The sequence below is a fragment of the Pseudophryne corroboree genome, chromosome 3 (assembly GCF_028390025.1).
Source record: "Pseudophryne corroboree isolate aPseCor3 chromosome 3, aPseCor3.hap2, whole genome shotgun sequence".
NCBI classification, from domain to species: Eukaryota; Metazoa; Chordata; class Amphibia; order Anura; family Myobatrachidae; genus Pseudophryne; species Pseudophryne corroboree.
Window position 1 is genome coordinate 618,142,356 of NC_086446.1, and position 6,160 is coordinate 618,148,515.

Here is a 6,160-nt window from a genome sequence, read left to right on the forward strand (position 1 = left end):
ATTACACCCAGCTGAAGAAGCTCACACCTCAGACCACAAATCACTTCATTCAGCTGTATTGGAACTTAGAAACATGTAAGGTATTGTTTAACTCTGTAACACATGTTGATTGTGAAAATATATGTTACTAACCGAGTTGTTTACACTTACTAACAATCGAGGTTTGACAACCACACTATTTGTAGAAGTAAATGTAAAATAACCTTTACAAGCATTTTGCTTAGTAGTATCTGCTGAATGACATTTAGCTTCCTAACATTTTTGTATTTTTTTTAAACAACCAACATTTTTTTGTTAAAAAAACATACCCACATACATTTTTTTATTTTTAAAACTTTGCACACTGAATACGTACATAACTATAAAACAAAAGCAAAAGGAGGGAAGGAGATGTCAGGAGAAGATGGTAGGAAGAATTAAGGGAACAAAGAGACGGCAAAGGGTGAGAATTCTGACTTACGCTCAATAAAGAAAGCAGGGTCAAAGAAACAGCCAGCAACATAGTAGCTAGTGTGGTAGTATAGAAGGGACATATAAAGGAATTAGTTCCGTGGCAAATGGACTTTGTAAGTAGGGGAAGTCTTGAAATCTGTCAGACTTGGTTTTGTCTGTGTCCCCGGAGGGGGCGCTAGTGGGTCAGTGGAGGTAGGAGGGAGAAAGTGAGGAGGCTGGATTAAGTTTCTGCGCATGGGCGCAATGATGTTTATTAAACACAAAGTTCACAAAAGGCAGCAGAAATAAACAATAAGGAATGTGATAAAGCTGAATATTTATCGTATATAATACCCTTTATGAGGTCTAAGAACACTGTACGCTATTTCCGTATGAAGTACCGTAAGGGTACGCACGTTGCGTAACAATCGCTTAGCCGTAGTCGAGACGCTCAAGCGTCGCGTTCGCTCACGGCCAAGAGATCACAGGCAGGCACGCTATTGGCTGTTGACTAACGTAATGATTCGCTATAGCGTAGCGGACGCTCGGGACCACGAGGAGATCACCAGCGGCGCTGACGCTCACTATATTAAACCTTTGTATCTAAACCATAAACAGTGTATTGTGCAGTAAAACCTTAGTGTAATGTTAGAGTGTAAATGCACACAGTATAACCTTATTACCTTAAAAGCTGTTTGAGCGTCACCGACGCTCTGAGAATACTTAATACTATAAGAAACACACAGATACCGTGCTCAGGGTCCAACGCCTAAAATATATATTATGAATGCTATACTTGCAAAAGAGTTAAACACAATACAAGTCATACACTACAATATAACATAGACTACCTAACCAGATAACTACACAGGAAATATAATACAATTACTATTTAAAGGAAAATAAGAGAGAAAGAGGAGAAGGGAGAGAGAGAGAGAGAAATTGGCCCACAATAACAAGAAGATCAATATAGTTGCGGAGAAACACTTACGCACAAGGGGAAACGATCGCATGCGCCTCGATATCCAGCTCCCGATTATCAGCAATGAGAACCGTTGAAGAGAGTGAACTGGATATGGTCGGCCTGCCTATTTATGCCCCACACACAATACAATTCAATGGTCCCTACAATCTCATTGTTCATTGGACACAGGAATTCGGCTTCGCATTATAACAAAAGGTCATAGGTTGATTCATACAGGTGGGCTGTGACTGCTTCCAACTGTTCAGGTGGGTTGGATACTGGGTTTCCCGCCGCATGACTAAGTAAGAACAAATAATAGTAAATGGACATAAACTTCTTATGTCCATAACTATTCGCACGAGCGATTAATCCGCTCCAAACCAACACCGGAATATTGCTATTTAAATACTCTTCCGATGGGTACCAAACACCACTGTATGACCCCTGTTAGACCCTTCGTACAATACAAAGAGGGATCTCTCTGTTCAGGAACATGCTATGTTAACTAAACTTTCAGAATCTATCAAAGGGACCATGATCTACAAAATACATTATTACTGAAAATATGTAACGATTGAGTCGCACGCTACGATCACATAAACTCTACCGTAAATACGCATACCGTGCGCCTGCGGGTGCCCGCGACTGTGAGTATGCGCACGCACGGGAGAGCGCACGCATGCGCAGCGCGGACCAGAATGAGGTGCAAATATGGCAGTGTGTATAGAGATATTTTTCTGACTTTGACAGTCCACCCTTTGGCAGTCAATAATAACTGCCACCTTCTAAAACATTTCAAAAGAGAAAAATATATGTCAGGGGTTAATACATTTACATGGTTGGGTAGGGGAGGAGAGGAGAAGGTAGGAAAAGGGTATGACCTAGTGAGATAGCAGAAGCATGTGTGTATGAATCCGTGCTTGGGGGTCATGTATCATCGTGCCGTACGTGTTTTAAATCAAGCTTCGAGGTATTGCGAAGTATACATTTGAATTCCTTCTTATCCCGCGGTACGGGTCTGTGGATGGGCTGTCAAACTTTACCGAGCTCTTTTCGGCTTTGGTTGTAACAAAATGGGGGAGCACATTTTAGTTGATGATACATGAATGGGGGAGATATGTGATTGCTGATATCTGTGCCTGTATTCCCTATCGACTATGTGTGTCATTACCTGAGGGTTGTAGAAATGAAGAAAAGACATAATTACGGTAAATGCGGTGGTATTCTATGTCAGGTAAATGTACATTCGTCGATTGAGGTCTTGTTTGGTGTCTGTTGAATGCAGTCTTCTTTGTGCTTTTGCCCATAAGGTGCGAGCAAAAGCTGTCAATGTCCATAGATTTACAAAAGTGTTGGGCTAGCGTAATTTTAAAATTTCTAGGGAAACTGGGGATCCATGGCATAGTTCATCAAAAATCTGTGTATCAGGTTGTCAAACTTCTTCTTTAATCCCTCTGTTGTCTGTATATCGGCTCATCAAATTCCTCGTCCAAGTGGGTCTTGTTACCTTGGAGAAAACGGAAAAACAGGTGAAAGAAACGGACCGTAGAAATCGCATTTTCATCACATCATTGTTTCTACATTTGGGTCATAAATCAAGTCCATTGGAATTACAGTTTCCTCACTCCTTAAACTCATTACCCTGGTACGATGTTTGCACTTCATTAAAGCCTGACCGCATCTAAATATCAAGCCAATCGATATGACAACACCTAAGATACATAGGAGAAACTTCCCAACATCCATTATGACTCCTTGAGCCCAGTCTCCTAAACCAGAAAAACAATTTCGCGGGTTCAACCATGACACCCAACCGGTCAGCTCATTACCTACAGCAGCAAGAGTGAGATTGTGTCTCCTGCGAAATTCCCACTTCAATTGGAGAATATCATCCATCTTTTGGTCTATGACCTCGACCGGATCCTCGGTGCTATTCGTAATATATGTGCAACACTTCACGCCGTATTGTGTTGCCAGAGTGACACAATATCCGCCTGTCACTGCTGTGAGATAATTAAGAACCATTCTATGCTGTACCAGTTCTGTTTTATAAGCTTGAAGTTCCCTTCCCGTATACCTAAACGTGTCATCATACATTTCAGTGATATTATCTAACAAATTTGCGAGCGCAGATATGTATTTATAATTCAGCACTCCTCTAGCGGTGCGAGTGAAATCTAGCGCGATTAGGAATTGAATCCCGGTGGATTCACTGATCAGATCAGAGGCCGGATGCTCTGTCCTCTCTATCAGGTGCCTTTTAACTACGTGCTCGTAGTGGGTATGAGTATAAGGAGCTTGGGCACCACGGTGTATGTCTTTCATTTTGTCATGTGATACAGTCATTACTTCAGGCAGTACTTTTCCAATATAACACAATCCTTCAGAGTTTGGGGCAAGCCACTTATACGCCTTCCTCCCGCATATGAAATATGCATCATCGGGGAGAACATATGGGACGGAGTAGGACATAACCATATTACACACCTTCCATGTGAAATCTCCTAACCCTAATTCTTCCATCTGCTTAGTACACGTATCAGGTTGTACGATATGTGCACAGTATCCTGGTGATACCTCTCCAACTCTAGTAATCCTATTTCCTAAGGTATACCTATACCGGAAAGATTTTCCTCTACTGGCTATGTGGCGTACAAGCTCTGTATCTGTAGGCATTCTATCTGCTCTATGCGAAAAGGTCATGGTTTGGTTACTCCATGACACTTCCCAATTTCCCGGCTTTCGGGGATTGGAGATGTTGAAACATAATAGGGACCTATCCACATGGTATTGGTGGAGCTTCAAACTAGGAGGACTGGAGATATTAAACCTCCTGTCCACCGGTCTCCCACCACTTAACTCAAGTACCTCCCCTATCGTTAAAGGAAATGGTACTAGCCCTGATTTGCTATGACCTTGAGGTACTTGAGAGCATACCCAACAATCTGTTTTATTAAGCACACTACCCACTAAAGAGTGATAGTCACTCAAGGGATGCCGGTCCATATGGATATTAAAACTGGATTGGCATTTCTTAATACACCCATCCTCAATGACATTATCACAGAGCATACAGATACAGTTTTCTTCAGCTAACAATCCTTAAAGGAAAATGTTTACAGATAACATGGCTGCTAGATCGTTTCCGGTACTCGCCTTTGCTTGGTGATTGGGTTGTTATTGGAAATTTACACCTCCATCTTTATCATCAGGACCTTTCTGGATCTCGACCTCACTGATACTCTCACCGAAACAGACTGCTCTGGTCAACATCATGGTCAACAGGAAAATCCATATCACAGTCTCTTGGGGCAAGTCCATCTTACAGGAGGAGAAAAGAAGAAATTTTGTAATGGGGGTACAAAAAATCAGTTTGAGGGGGAGAGAGACTTGTTACGATAATTAAGTTCTCTAGTCTTGTCGTTCTTCTTGTTCTGTTGTCATCTCAAAGGTGCTGTCTTTCAGTCTTCCAAACGAACATTCCGATGATGCAATATTCTTTCCAAATCAGCGATCTCTCTGTAAGGAGCAAAAATCTTGCATTACCATTTGTCTAACTGATGTGTGACATACCATCTTTAAATCATGAAAACATGTGAAAGAAGAGAGAAAACATCAAAAAAACAAACGAGAGAGAGAACAATTTATGTGCATGTGTATATTACTTGAATCAACAATAACCATCAATAGGAAAAGAGAAAAAAAACATTTTTCAAACATTTTAAAACATTGCCAGATCATCAGGCTGTCATATCCACATGTCTATTGGTTTCCTTGCGCAGTCCCTTCCCCACCAGCACCCCCATTACTCCACTCTCCCTGTATCTGGCCAGGATACCTTGATGTGGATAGGTCATGCTGAGGTTTGGTAGACTTCTGCAAAGACCAAGCGGATATGCAATGTTTGAGTCCTTACCACTAATCGTCAGAGATGGGGAGAGAGAAAGAGAGAAAAGAAAAAAAAAAACATTTTCGCAAATACATTTACAACATTTCACCTGGTCATTCCTGTGTCTTCAGGGAATGACCTCCCAATTTATTAACCGTTACCTCAGGCTTACCATCAGTCGTATGATCACCATTCTTGACTACATCTCATGGGTGTGGCTCAAAATTCTTCCTATGTGGTCCCTGATTGTAATTTGGTGTGTCATATTCATGCTCATTTTCATGTCTAGGGGGTCTATATACCTTGTGTGTGCTTCTAGGCCTGCAATCTCTTGCATAATGACCTTCCTTCTGGCAATTATAACAGACTTTCATATTTAAATTTTTCGCAGTGGTGTGGGGCTTTTGTTGGGGTGATCTTGTGGTTAGGGCCTGTATACTTGCTGCCATTAACTTGTTACTTAGTGATTCTCTGTATCGGGTGATATACTGATCATGATTAATGATGGCCTCTCTTAATGCGGCCACCGAGATATCTCTCCAGTCTGGGTTGGTGGTCTGTACCCTTGTACTTAATTCATCCTTTAAACCATTCATTAATACTTGAACCGCTATTTCTCTATGCTGTGTATTTGTCTCGATGTCTGTGATCCCAGTGTTTCTAGCCATTACTTGCAGTGCTCGATTGAAATAATTAGAAATATTTTCCCCTTCGTTTTGTCTTATGGAGAAGATTTTGTTCCACTCGACAATGGCTGGGAAATATACTTCTAACTGTTGGTTGATCTGCTTAATACATTCCTGATTGTGTTCCTCCGTTTGAGGTACCTCCGTGTCTAATTTACAATCAGTAATGAATTTTTCAGGGTCAACACT